Source organism: Monodon monoceros, unplaced genomic scaffold, assembly GCF_005190385.1.
Source record: "Monodon monoceros isolate NGI ecotype Baffin Bay Population unplaced genomic scaffold, NGI_Narwhal_1 Super_Scaffold_12, whole genome shotgun sequence".
In the NCBI taxonomy this organism is placed as follows: domain Eukaryota; kingdom Metazoa; phylum Chordata; class Mammalia; order Artiodactyla; family Monodontidae; genus Monodon; species Monodon monoceros.
In genome coordinates, this window is record NW_021703768.1 from 10,025,072 (window position 1) to 10,039,686 (window position 14,615).

The following is a 14,615-nucleotide window of genomic DNA, read 5'->3' on the forward strand; positions in this document are numbered from 1 at the left end:
GGAAGACTGTCACCCGGAGAAACCAGGGGCCAGCAAAGTGAAAAGCCCCCAGACACAACTGTGTCGACTTGGAAAAAAAATGCAGAACCTAAAAGTTGAGAATTGTGTTTTATTTGGCAGACAAAACTGAGGACTTAAGCCTGGGACCCAGCATCTCAGATCACTCTGAGAGGCTGCTCCAAAGAGTTAAGAGAGGGAGCCAGGATACACAGGAGTTTCTATAACAAAGACCAGGTAGTCGGAACATCAAAAGGTTACTGCTAATTAAGGAAAAACAGACATCTCAAGTTAAGGAATTTAGCGCTTTTCTGTGTATGGGAAGATGCAAGAGTCTGGGCTCACTGAAATCATTCCTTTGATGTGCACCTCAGCTCCCTGGGGCCAGTATCCTGTGCAAGTCTCCTCAGGGGGCACTATTGGGGGTGGCTGCAGCCGCTGACTGCTTTAGATGCTGGGCAGCCTGATTTCATCCTGAGTTCCCTCGGGGCTCACCATTGGGAAGGCTGTAATGTGATGGCTTGATGGCTGCAACATCCTTTGCTTACTGATATAGCAGGCAATAGATTTCATTCACAAACCAGACCAATGGACTTCTTATTGTTTATTCCTAATTATCATGAAGCCCCAATAACTCTTAGGTATAGTATGTCAGATCTACCTTGTCACAGGTTTTACTTGTCTGCGATGGAACATTCTACACGCAATTGGCTCCTGCGTGTGTTGAGAGGTGTGCAGAGTCTCCCAAATGTGTGGACCCCAGGGATGATGTACTTTGCAGGCTCAGGGTCCAATGGCAAGAAGACCCCCAGACCTCTGCCCACACGTGCTATCCTCCTGGGCCTCCCTCTAGGAAGAAATGGGATGAAGAGAAGGGAAAGGCGGAGGTGGGGTGGGTGCGCGGTGGAGGAGGCAAGCCTCCACATTCCCTCTTTTGACCCAAACTCCCAGACTTTCTGAAATGACTCTAGCCAGGTTATCCACAGGGCAAGGCTTAGCAAGAGCTGAAAGGACATTCTTGTTACATATTCAATCTCTCCTCTTGGCTTTGGCTGCAACTCCATTCATCTGGGCTACTGTAGACTCAGAGACTTGTTATATAAATATAATGGGAGACAACAGCTTGGTATAAAAGGCTTTCTGACAAAGTACAAATGCTGGAATCAGCTCTACTCTATTTTAATGGGGAAATGAGAACTGAAGACACTGCTTGGACAGAAACGGGGAGAAAAGACAAGTTAGAGATTCTAGGGATCTCAGTTAAACTTCAGGGATTTAACTATCTTCTCTTCATCTGGACTGGCTTATTGAAGTTCAAGGCAAAAAGTGACATTAAAGTTCCGCTAGTTCAATACAGTCATTCCACAAGGGAGAATCGCTGCCCCCAGGGGTTTAATGCCTTGTCAAGAGCCATCAAGCTGGTCAGTAGTGGAAGCAGGTCTAGGACTAGGTCTCCTGATTTCCAATCCTGACTTTTTTTTAATTGCAACAGGTTATTTCCAATGTCCGCAAGGGCAAAATGAAAACTGCGGGCCAGGTTCCCTGCCAAAGCTCTGTACAGAGAGTAGCTTAGCAGAGATGAGAGGGTGGAGGGTAATGATTTGGGAAGCTTTAAACAAGGTTTGGAGGTCGTCACCTGTCATCAGCTGTCTCCTACTTCTACCTTGCCCTGTGAATCCTACCCAGGATCCTGCAGCTGCAACTCCGCAGGGGGCTTAATGGGACCTTATTTGCAAACTTTCAAGTTTTCATTGCTTTAATTCAGGTCTAAATTTGATTAATTCTAGTTGGATTTTTAAAAAATTCTGATTTTGTATGAACAATTGTATTCTGCCTTGTCTTCCCCATTCCTCTTTTTCCAAGTTTCCTCTGTTAGGTTCCATTTTTCAAATTCAGATGGAGTCCATTGCTTTTGAACTTTTCCCAAGCCTTTTATTCTCCCCTATCTCTGTTGAGTTGCAGAGCCTCAAAACTTGACATAAAATGAATGGGGACCAGACCGCCATGGAACGTGTGAAGAAGTTGCCCTTTCAGGTCAACATGTGTTCTTTGTTGGGTAATGGACACCGCTGAAGTGAGAACCCCGATATGGAAGGACCTCAGCAGTATTCTGTCATGTCATCTGTGGCAATTAGCGGCCTGTGCCTAAGTCTCTTCATCTAAGAATGGTAATAGCTGCAAATTTGATATTGTTGTGAAAATAAAAAGTACGTACTAAAACATGGTCATAGGTTTAAAAGTGCTGTACAGATATTAGATACTGTGTAACTGGACCCTGCATTTTCATTCTTTGAGAATCTCAAAGTTCTGCTGAAAAACAGGTAAATTTAGATTTTCTTTTAGAAAACAAGTTAAGTTTTTCAAAAGAACTCATGTTGTTTAAAAATGAGATATCTACTCATTTCAGGCAGAGGCGAATGGTTCTATTTTAGAACTCTCTAGTAATTCTGTGCTCCCTCAGAGAAGAATCACGTGTTGCAGTACTGTGTATTGCTCCGTGTCCCTCTGGATACCGCAGCATATTGAGTAAATTGGTAGAGTGTCATGGAATAGATACATGGCCGATTGACTGGACTACAAATGAGAGGATAAACAAGCTGCTCTCAGTCTTCACTGGCCATTCCTTCCGGGAGCTCCCATTATGGGGCCATTTTAATGAGTCGTTCAAACCAGGGGGCACGGTAGAGTAGGCAGCTGCAATTTGTGCCTCAGAAACATACCACTATTTTAAAATCGAAGCACAGTTGATTTACAACATTGTGTTAGTCTCAGGTGTACAGCAAAGTGATTCAGTTATATTCTTTTTCAGATTCTTTTCCATTATAGTTCATTACAAGATTTTGAATATAGTTCCCTGTGGTATACAGTAGGTCCTTGTTATTTATCTATTCATATACAGTGGTGTATATCTGTTAATCCAAAACTCCTAATTTGTCTCTCCCTCCTACCTTTCCCCTTCTGTAACCATAAATTTGTTTTCTATATCTGTGAGTCTGATTCTGTTTTGTAAATAAGTTCATTAATATCTCTTTTTAAGATTCCAAATATAAGTGATATCATATGGTATTTGTCTTTGCCTGACTTACTTCACTTAGTATGGTAATCTCTAGGTCCATCCATGTTGCTGCAAATGGCATTATTTCATTATTTTTTATGGCTGAGTAATATTTCATTGTACATATATACCACATCTTCTTTATCCATTCATCTGCCGATGGACACTTAGGTTGCTTCCATGTCCTGGACATTGTAAATAGTGCTGCTATGAACATGGCGGTGCATGTATCTTTTTGAATTAGAGTGTTTTTCTTTTCTGGATATATGTGGAGGAGTGGGATTGCTGGGTCATATGGTAATTCTATTTATAGTTTTTAAGGAACCTCCATACTGCTCTCCATAGTGGCTGTACCAATTTACATTCCCACTAATAGTGTAGGAGGGTTCCCTTTTCTCCACACCCTCTCCAACATTTATTGTTTGTAGACGTTTTGATGATGGCCATTCTGACTGGTAAAAACATACCACTTTTGGATCACCACACTCAAAAATATTTCCGGGTTGTATGGGGGTCATGTGACTTCAGAGGTGATAGAACCCTCAGCTCACATCCAATCCACTTTCCCTTTAAAGTGGGGAAGACTGAGGTGCGGAGAGACTCAGAGCCCCATGTAGATAACAGAGCCTGTTGTCCTGACACCTGAGCCCATTTCCTGAGCTCTGTTCTGCTGATTTAAGGAGATGGTTGTAGCCTCTCGTCTGGGGATACAGGAAGATGATCCAGAGCAGTGGCTCTTAACCAGGGGATTGTTCACCTCCAGCGGATATCTGGTAACGTCTGAAGACATTTTATTTGTCATGATCGGATGGGGGAGTTAGTGGTTCAGGGCCAGGGATGCTGCTCAACATCCTACAATGCACAGGACAGCCCCACAACAAAGCATTATCCAGCTCAGAGTGCCAGTGGTGCTGAGGCTGAGAAACCCTTTTCTAGAGAAGTTAACTTTGGAGCTGGGAATACCTGGATTCAAACCCTGGATCTGCTATTCTCTATCTTTCGGGGGAGGTTAATCAACCTCCCTGTGCCTTGGGTTCCTCGTCTGTAAAATGGGCATCCTGATAGTGCCCATTGCATAGGATTGTCACGAGGGTTAAATAAGATGCTGCATGTAAAATACAGGGAGTCACACGCAGTTGGCGCTCAATAAATGGTACCTACTGATGTTATTACACCTGCAAAACTAAATTGTCAGACTTAGATAACGACATGCATATGAGTAAAATCTAATAAGGCTTTTGTGGTGCCCTTTAAGGCATTACAGTTTGGTAGGGCACATGGACCCCTCAATTCTTCTTCCAGGACCCTAAGGATCCTGGAATGTCTCAATTGCATATTAAGAAATAGTGATACTGACATATACTGAGAGCTTATTCTGTGACAGGGCTTCTTCTAATCCCGTCATAAGTATTAGCTCATTTAACCTACATAACAGTTTCATCAAGCAAGCACAGCTTGAGACTTAAAGAGTTTCCTTAATCCGAACAGCATGTATTTCTTTAAAAATGCAAAGTTCTTAGCCAATATCTTTAAAAATATTGTATCCCTCCCATTTTCCCTATTTCTCCTTCTGAAACGATATTTTAGACATATGTTGGATCTTCTCATTTTATGCTATGTGATTCCTATGCATGCACACACAGGTATATGTATACATATATAGTTTGTTTTGTTTTGTTTTACATCTTAATTGGAGTATAATTGCTTTATAATGGTGTGTTAGTTTCTGCTTTAAAACAAAGTGAATCAGTTATACATATACATATGTTCCCATATCTCTTCCCTCTTGCATCTCCCTCCCTCCCACCCTCCCTATCCCACCCTTCTACATGGTCACAAAGAACAGAGCTGATCTGCCTGTGCTATGTGGCTGCTTCTCACTACCTATTTTACATTTGATAGTGTATATATGTCCATGCCACTCTCTCACTTTGTCACAGCTTACCCTTCCCCCTCCCCATATCCTCAAGTCCATTCTCTAGTAGGTCTGTGTCTTTATTCCTGTCCTGCCCCTAGGCTCTTCAGAACAATTTTTGTTTGTTTGTTTTTTTAGATTGCATATATATGTGTTAGCATACAGTATTTGTTTTTCTCTTTCTGACTTACTTCACTCTGTATGACAGTCTCTGGGTCCATCCACCTCACTATAAATAACTCAATTTCGTTTCTTTTTATGGCTGAGTAATACTCCATTGTATATATGTGCCACATCTTCCTTATCCATTCATCCGATGATGGACACTTAGGTTGTTTCCTTCTCCTGGCTATTGTAAATAGAGCTGCAATGAGCATTTTGGTACATGACTCTTTTTGAATTATGGTTTTCTCAGGGTATATGCCCAGTGGTGGGATTGCTGGGTCATATGGTAGTTCTCTTTGTAGTTTTTTAAGGAACCTCCATACTGTTCTCCATAGTGGCTGTACCAATTCACATTCCCACCAGCAATGAAAGAGTGTTCCCTTTTCTCCACACCTTCTCCAGCATTTATTGTTTGTAGATTTTTTGATGAGGGCCATTCTGACTTGTGTGAGATGATATCTCATTGTAGTTTTGATTTGCATTTCTCTAATGATTAATGATGATAAGCATTTTTTCATGTGTTTGTTGGCAGTCTGTATATCTTCTTTGGAGAAATGTCTATTTAGGTCTTCTGCCCATTTTTGGATTGGGTAGTTTGTTTTTTTGTTATTGAGCTGCATGTGCTGCTTGTAAATGTTGGAGATTAATCCTTTGTCAGTTTCTTCATTTGCAAATATTTTCTCCCATTCTGAGGGTTGTCTTTTGGTCTTGTTTATGGTTTCCTTTGCTGTGCAAAAGCTTTGAAGTTTCATTAGGTCCCATTTGTTTATTTTTGTTTTTATTTCCATTTCTCTAGGAGGTGGGTCAAAAAGGATCTTGCTGTGATTTATGTCATAGAGTGTTCTGTCTATGCTTTCCTCTAAGAGTTTGATAGTTTCTGGCCTTACATTGAGGTCATTAATCCATTTTGAGCTTATTTTTGTGTATGGTGTTAGGGAGTGATCTAATCTCATACTTTTACATGTAGCTGTCCAGTTTTCCCAGCACCACTTATTGAAGAGGCTGTCCTTTCTCACCTGTACATTCCTGCCTCCTTTATCAAAGATAAGGTGACCATATGTGCATGGGCTTATCTCTGGGCTTTCTACCCTGTTCCATTGATCTACATATCTGTTTTTGTGCCAGTACCATACTGTCTTGATTACTGTAGCTTTGTAGTATAGTCTGAAGTCAGGGAGCCTGATTCCTCCAGCTCCATTTTTCATTCTCAAGATTGCTTTGGCTATTCGGGGTCTTTTGTGTTTCCATACAAATTGCGAAATTTTTTGTTCTAGTTCTGTGAAAAATGCCAGTGGTAGTTTGATAGGGATTGCGTTGAATCTGTAGATTGTTTTGGGTAGTAGAGTCATTTTCACAATGTTGATTCTTCCAATCCAAGAACATGGTATATTTCTCCATCTATTTGTATCATCTTTAATGTCTTTCATCAGTGTCTTATAATTTTCTGCATACAGGTCTTTTGTCTCTGTAGGTAGGTTTATTCCTAGATATTTTATTCTTTTTGTTGCAATGGTAAATGGGAGTGTTTTCTTGATTTCACTTTCAGATTTTTCATCATTAGTGTTAGGAATGCCAGAGATTTCTGTGCATTAATTTTGTATCCTGCTACTTTACCAAATTCATTGATTAGCTCTAGTAGTTTTCTGGTAGCATCTTTAGGATTCTCTATGTATAGTATCATGTCATCTGCAAACAGTGACAGCTTTATTTCTTCTTTTCCGGTTTGGATTCCTTTTATTTCCTTTTCTTCTCTGATTGCTGTGGCTAAAACTTCCAAAACTATGTTGTATAAGAGTGGTGAGAGTGGGCAACCTTGTCTTGTTCCTGATCTTAGTGGAAATGGTTTCAGTTTTTCACCATTGAGGATGATGTTGGCTGTGGGTTTGTCATACATGGCCTTTGTTATGTTGAGGAAAGTTCCCTCTATGCCCACTTTCTGGAGGGTTTTTATCATAAAAGGGTGCTGAAATTTGTTGAAAGCTTTCTCTGCATCAACTGAGATGATCATATGGTTTTCCTTCTTCAGTTTGTTAATATGGTGTATCACAATGATTGATTTGCGCATATTGAAGAATCCTTGCATTCCTGAGATACACCCCACTTGATCATGGAGTATAATCCTTTTAATGTGCTGTTGGGTTCTGTTTGCTAGTATTTTGTTGAGGAGTTTTGCATCTATGTTCATCAGTGATATTGGCCTGTAGTTTTCTTTCTTTGTGACATCCTTGCCTGGTTTTGGTATCAGGGTGATGGTGGCCTCATAGAATGAGTTTGGGAGTGTTGCTCCCTCTGCTATAGTTTGGAAGAGTTTGAGAAGGATAGGTGTTAGCTCTTCTCTAAATGTGCGATAGAATTTGCCTGTGAAGCCATCTGGTCCTGGGCTTTTGTTTGTTGGAAGATTTTTAATCACAGTTTCAATTTCAGTGCTTGTGATTGGTTTGTTCATATTTCCTATTTCTTCCTGATTCAGCCTTGGCACGTTGTGCATTTCTAAGAATTTGTCCATTTCTTCCAGGTTGTCCATTTTATTGGCCTAGAGTTGCTTGTGGTAATCTCTCATGATCTTTCGTATTTCTGCAGTGTCAGTTGTTACTTCTCCTTTTTCATTTCTAATTCTATTGATTTGAGTCTTCTCCATTTTTTTCTTGATGAGTCTGGCTAATGGTTTATCAATTTTATTTGTCTTTTCAAAGAACCAGCTTTTGGTTTTATTGATCTTTGCTATCATTTCCTTCATTTCTTTTTCATTTATTTCTGATCTGATCTTTATGATTTCTTCCTTCTGCTGACTTTAGGATTTTTTTGTTCTTCTTTCTCTAATTGCTTTAGGTGCAAGGTTAGGTTGTTTATTCGAGATGTTTCCTGTTTCTTAAGGTAGGATTGTATTGCTGTAAACTTCCCTCTTAGGACTGCTTTTGCTGCATCCCATAGGTTTTGGGTCGTCGTGTCTCCATTGTCATTTGTTTCTAGGTATTTTTTGATTTACTCTTTGATTTCCTCAGTGATCACTTCATTATTAAGTAGTGTATTGTTTAGCCTCCATTTGTTTGTATTTTTTACAGATCTTTTCCTGTAATTGATACCTAGTTTCATAGCGTTGTGGTTGGAAAAGATAGTTGATACAATTTCAATTTTCTTAAATTTACCAAGGCTTGATTTGTGACTCAAGATATGATCTATCCTGGAGAACATTCCATGAGCACTTGAGAAGAATGTGTATCCTGTTGTTTTTGGATGGAATGTCCTATAAATATCAATTAAGTCCATCTTGTTTAATGTATTATTTAAAGCTTGTGTTTCCTTATTTATTTTCATTTTGGATGATCTGTCCATTGGTGAAAGTGGGGTGTTAAAGTCCCCTACTATGAATGTGTTACTGTCGATTTCCCTTTTTATGGCTGTTAGTATTTGCCTTATTTATTGAGGTGCTCCTATGTTGGGTGCATAAATATTTACAATTGTTATATCTTCTTCTTGGATTGATCCCTTGATCATTATGTAGTGTCCTTCTTTGTCTCTTCTAATAGTCTTTATTTTAAAGTCTATTTTGTCTGATATGAGAATTGCTACTCCAGCTTTCTTTTGGTTTCCATTTGCATGGAATATCTTTATCCATCCCCTCACTTTCAGTCTGTATGTGTCTCTAGGTCTGAAGTGGGTCTCTTGTAGACAGCATATATATGGGTCCTGTTTTTGTATCCATTCAGCCAGTTTGTGTCTTTTGGTGGGAGCATTTCAACCATTTACATTTAAGGTAATTATCGATATGTATGTTCCTATTACCATTTTCATAATTGTTTTGGGTTTGTTATTATAGGTCTTTTCCATCTCTTGTGTTTCTTGCCTAGAGAAGATCGTTTAACATTTGTTGTAAAGCTGGTTTGGTGGTGCTGAACTCTCTCAGCTTTTTCTTATCTGTAAAGGTTTTAATTTCTCCATCAAATCTGAATGAGATCCTTGCTGGGTAGAGTAATCTTGGTTGTAGGTTTTTCTCCTTCATCACTTTAAATATGTCCTGCCAGTCTCTTCTGGCTTGCAGAGTTTCTGCTGAAAGATCAGCTGTTAACCTTATGGGGATTCCCTTGTGTGTTATTTGTTGTTTTCCCCTTGCTTCTTTTAACATGTTTTCTTTGTATTTAGTAATTGACAGTTTGATTAATATGTGTCTTGACATGTTTCTCCTTGGATTTATCCTGTATGGGACTCTCTGTGCTTCCTGGACTTGATTAACTATTTCCTTTCCCATATTAGGGAAGTTTTCAACTATAATCTCTTCAAATATTTTCTCAGTCCCTTTCTTTTTCTCTTCTTCTTCTTCTGGAACCCCTATTATTCGAATATTGGTGTGTTTAATGTTGTCCCAGAGGTCTCTAAGACTGTCCTCCATTCTTTTCTTTCTTTTTTCTTTATTCTGCTCTGCAGTAGTTATTTCCACTATTTTATCTTCCAGGTCACTTATCCGTTCTTCTGCCTCAGTTATTCTGCTATTGATCCCTTCTAGAGTATTTTAAATTTCATTTATTGTGTTGTTCATCATTGCTTGTTTCATCTTTAGTTCTTCTAGGTCCTTGTTAAATGTTTCTTGCATTTTCTCTATTCTATTTCCAAGATTTTGGATCATCTTTACTATCATTATTCTGAATTCTTTTTCAGGTAGACTGCCTATTTCCTCTTCATTTGTTAGGTCTGGTGGGTTTTTATCTTGCTCCTTCATCTGCTATGTGTTTTTCTGTCTTCTCATTTTGCTTATCTTACTGTGTTTGGGGTTTCCTTTTTGCAGGCTGCAGGTTCGTAGTTCCCATTGTTTTGGGTGTCAGTCCCCAGTGGCTAAAGTTGGTTCAGTGGGTTGTGTAGACTTCCTGGTGGAGTGGACTAGTGCCTGTGTTCTAGTGGATGAGGCTGGATCTTGTCTTTCTCGTGGGCAGGTTCACGTCTGGTGGTGTGTTTTGGGGTGTCTGTGGCCTTATTTTGATTTTAGGCAGCCTCTGTGCTAATGGGTGGGGTTGTGTTCTTGTCTTGCTAGTTGTTTGGCATAGGGTGTCCAGCACTATAGATTGCTGGTTGTTGAGTGAAGCTGGGTGTTGGTGTTGAGATGGAGATCTCTGGGAGATTTTCGCCGTTTGATATTACGTGGAGCTGGGAGGTCTCTTGTGGACCAGTGTCCTGAAGTTGACTCTCCCACCTCAGAGGCACAGCACTGAGTGCTGGCTGCAGCACCAAGAGCCTTTCATCCACACGGCTCAGAATAAAAGGGAGAAAAAGTAGAAAGAAAGAAGGGGGATAAAAGAAAATAAAATAAAGTAAGGCAAAATAAAATAAAGTTATTAAAATAATTATTAAGAAAATAACTTTTAAAAAAAATTAAAAACAAAAAACAGACGGATAGAACCCTAGGACAAATGGTGAAAGCAAAGCTATACAGACAAAATCTCACACAGAAGCATACACATACACACTCACAAAAAGAGGAAAAGGGGAAAAAATAAATCTTGCTCTTAAAGTCCACCTCCTCAATTTGGGGTGTTTCGTTGTCTGTTCACGTATTCCACAGATGCAGAGTACATAAGTTGATTGTGGAGATTTAATCCGCTGCTCCTGAGGCTGCTGGGAGAGATTTCCCTTTCTCTTCTTTGTTCTCACAGCTCCCAGGGGCTCAGCTTTGGATTTGGCCCCGCCTCTGTGTGTAGGTCGCCGGAGGGCGTCTGTTTTTCACTCAGACAGGACGGGGTTAAAGGAGCCGCTGATTCGGGGGCTCTGGCTCACTCAGGCCGGGGGGAGGGAGGGGCACGGAGTGTGGGGCGAGCCTCCGGCGGCAGAGGCCGGCGTGACGTTGCACCAGCCTGAGGCGTGCCATGCGCTCTCCCGGGGGAGTTGTCCCTGGATCCTGGGAACCTGGCAGTGGCGGGCTGCACAGGCTCCCAGGAAGGGGGGGTGTGGATAGTGACCTGTGCTCACACACAGGCTTCTTGGTGGCGGCAGCAGCAGCCTTAGCGTCTCCTGCCCGTCTCTGGGGTCCGTGCTTTTAGCCGCGGCTCGCGCCCGTCTCTGGAGTTCCTTTAAGCAGTGCTCTTAATCCCCTCTCCTTGCGCACCAGGAAACAAAGAGGGAAGAAAAAGTCTGTTGCCTCTTCAGCAGCTCCAGACCTTTTCCTGGACTCCCTCCCGGCTAGCCGTGGTGCACTAACCCCTTAAGGCTGTGTTCACGCTGCCAACCCCCGTCCTCTCCCTGCGCTCCGACCGAAGCCTGAGCCTCAGCTCCCAGCCCCGCCCGCCCCGGCGGGTGAGCAGACAAGCCTCTCGGGCTGGTGAGTGCCGGTCGGCACCGATCCTCTGTGCGGGAATCTCTTCGCTTTGCCCTCCGCACCCCTGTTGCTATGCTCTCCTCCGTGGCTCCGAAGCTCCCCCTCTCTGCCACCTGCAGTCTCTGCCAGTGGAGGGGCTCCTAGTATGTGGAAACCTTTCCTCCTTCCCAGTTCCCTCCCACTGGTGCAGGTCCCGTCCCTATTCTTTTGTCTCTGTTTTTTCTTTTTTTCTTTTGCCCTACCTAGGTACGTGAGGAGTTTCTTGCTTTTTGGGAGGTCTGAGGTCTTCTGCCAGTATTCAGTAGGTGTTCTGTAGGAGTTGTTCCACATGTAGATGTATTTCTGATGTATCCATGGGGAGGAAGGTGATCTCTGCATCTTACTCTTCCGGCATCTTCTACATATATAGTTTTAACTTTATTTTTGTTGAAGTAATACATATGTAATGGTTAAAAGTCAAATAGTTCTAAAAGACTTATGACCAGATAGAATAGTCCCTGGCTCACACTAGATTCCAACTCCCAGACACAACTGTTTTCAACTCTTTTGTTTGCTTCTTCTGACATTCACCTCTGTATTACTACAACATACTAATGTTATTATTGATTTTTCAGATTTGGATATCATCTACTGATTTTTTACTACAGAAGATGAGGAATTAGCTCTCATTTACACCTTCTTTGTCATCACTCCCCTTTCTTCTATTATCTTTCAACCTCATCATGGAAAATTTTCTTTTTACCATCATATTTTTATTTTCCAAGAGATTATTTTTGTTCTTCAGTTGTTCCTTTTTTAATTGTCTCCTGTTTTTGTTTAATGTATGTGCTGTCTTCTCTTATAACTCTGAAGATTTTATACTTTTATTTTGCTTCTTTTTTCTGTTTCTTCTAAGTATTGCCTATGTTTCCTCAGAGCCTCTTTACTTTTCTTTTCACTTCTTTCTTTTCTTTTTCTTTTCAGTCCATAGAGCTTCCAGTGAACTTTATTTTTTTTTATTTTTGGCTGCATCAGGTCTTAGTTGTGGTACTCGGGATCTATCGATGTGGTGCGGACTCTTCATTGTGGCGTGCAGGCTTCTCTCTAGTGGTGGCACGCAGGCTTCTCACTCTAGTTGTGGTGCACGGGTTCCAGAGCTCATGGGCTCTGTAGTTTGCAGCCTGCGGGCTCTCTCATTGAGGTACACGAGTTCAGTAATTGTGGCCAGTGGGCTTAGTTGCCCTGTAGCATGTGGGAATCTTAATTCCCCAACCAGGGATTGCACCCACGTCCCCTGCATTGGAAGACGGACCACTAGACCACTGGACCACTAGGGAAGACCCCAATCAACTTATTAATCCTCACTCTTAATATGAAGCTAGCTTAAAAATTACCAGGCATTGGAGGAAAGTATTTTATATTAAAAATAGATGTTTTCTTTGGAGCTGTTCGGTCTCCCAAAGGGGATGTCCTGCACTTGCCTGTCTGAGGGGTAGACAGTGGCTGCCAACGTTCTCAAACTCAAATGCAGAAAGTGTCCAGGGCTCATCTTGCAATTTGCAGAATTTTGCTGACTTGTCAGTTTTTAGCGTGGTCCTTGTCTATGATAGAGGTGAATTTTGCTGAGTCCAGAGTCTGTCTAGTTCAACTTCTCCTCAGAGTTTTCTGCTACAGAATGAGAGGGGAACTGGTCCCAACCTTTTCTCATTCAGTCTTTCAGCCAGTTCTGTTTGGAGTTCTACATGCACCCCTGCCCTCAGAGGTACCAGATCTTTGCAGCATGAATCAGCCTGCTTTCCAGCTTTGCCATTTTAGGTTTGCCAGTTTAGGTTTTAGCTTTTTCTGGGCTAAATGTTAACTACTAACATTTTGTTACCGCACTACTCTCCCATTCTGTCTGTCCTTTGAGTTTCTGCTTTCTTTCTTTCTTTTTTTTTTTTTTTTGGCTGCACCTTGTGGCATGTGGGATCTTAGCTCCTTGATCAGAGATCGAACCCATGTCCCCTCCAGTGGAAGTGCTAAGTCTTAACCACTGAACCGCCATGGAAGTCCCTCTGCATTCTTTTTACCACCACCACTTTAGGGGAAATTTCATGAAGGAGGGTGATAAATGTTTATATTGAAGGTGCCATGTTTAACTAGGAACCCCCTTTAAGAAATAACTCTTTGTCTCTCTCTGTGCTACATTCTGGATAATTTGTTTAGATCTAGAGCTTTCAGTTGGCTAATTCTCCCTTCAGTTTTGTCTAATCTGCTATTTAACCTGACCACTGAGTTTTAAGTTTTAATTGACATATTTTTCTCCTCTAGATGTCCTATTTTAACTGTTAGAAAAATCTGCCTCTTTTTCCTCATGTTTTCTTGTTCTTTCATTATGATTATTTTTTGATCTTTGTTATTCTTTTTCACAGATGAACTTAAAATCTCTTAAAGATTCTTCTAACCTCTCAAGCCCTTGACTGGGCTGCTTCTGTTTTCTTTCTTTTTTTTCTTCTGTTTTGGTGATCATTGAATCCCATTATGGTGAACCATTTCCTCTTCGGTTTTTTAATTTTGATAATGAGCTCATCTTTAGTGGAGATTTCTTTCTTTCTGTAGGAAGCCCATATGCCCTGAGTTATATAAACGTCCCTAAAGAGGGTTTTTGCATCTGCTTCTGCTGGGAACCACAGGGGTTCACTTACCTGGGATTTTTTGTTTTTATTTGTTGAGATCCCTGTATTATGTGGATAGCATAAATTCATACTCCACGTCTATGCTGTGTACAAAATTACTGTTTTGATATCTCATAGGAGACGTTAATCTTGTTTTCCATACAGATCCCCAGGCAGAGAGAAGCCTCTTCCACCTTCTTGGGCCAGTAGGAAGATAGTCCTTTTTGCTGTTTGTGCTGGTTATTCAGCTGCGGGATCTCAGCCTTCGCCCTGCTCCTTCTACACTGTATTTTCTGATGCCAGGGCTGGGATTCTGCAAATCATGTTTCCCTTCTGCCATCTTCCTCTCTTTCAGCTTTTGCCAATAAGGGGCTCAGAGTGAGAGTGGGAGGCAGAAGGAGAGAGAATAGACTTCCTGTTTGCTCACTACTCCTGAAGCATCACCTTGGCAATGGTTCATCATCCCAGTGATGGCAGTGGTTCTAGCTTCTAGCTTCTTCTCACACCACCAGTGTCAGCATTACCCCAAGAAACACCAATACCAGCTGG